Source organism: Pteropus alecto, unplaced genomic scaffold (genome assembly GCF_000325575.1).
Source record: "Pteropus alecto unplaced genomic scaffold, ASM32557v1 scaffold75, whole genome shotgun sequence".
NCBI lineage: Eukaryota > Metazoa > Chordata > Mammalia > Chiroptera > Pteropodidae > Pteropus > Pteropus alecto.
The window spans coordinates 7,183,884-7,184,381 of record NW_006440638.1 but is presented as its reverse complement, the minus strand read 5'-3'; positions in this window follow the sequence as shown (position 1 = coordinate 7,184,381).

Here is a 498-nt window from a genome sequence, read left to right as displayed (position 1 = left end):
AGATTGGAAGAGAAGAAATATTTCTGTTTGCAGATGACATAATTGTTCACATAGAAAACCTAAGGAATCTACAAAACCAAACCAAAGCCAAACCAAGCAATAAACAAAAAACCCTAAAAATTGCTGGAACTAGTAAGTGAGGACAGTAAGATAACAGGATATAAGATCAATATTATACATTTAAAAAACTTTTATGTTATCAATAAAAATGTAGACATAAAAATTAAAACTATAATATAATTCATAATCACTCAAAAATAAAATACTTAGGTATAAATCAAAAAAATATATAAGATTTTTAGGCTTAAAATTATGACGTAATGAAAGAAATAAAAATGTTCCAAATAAATGTTCATGGATTAGAAGTCTTAACATAGTAGAGATATCAATTCTCCCCAAATTGATATACAGAAATAATACAATTCCCATCAAAACATCAATTTTTTTCTCTCGATAGAAACAAAATTATTCTAAAATTTATATGTAATTGAAAAGGAC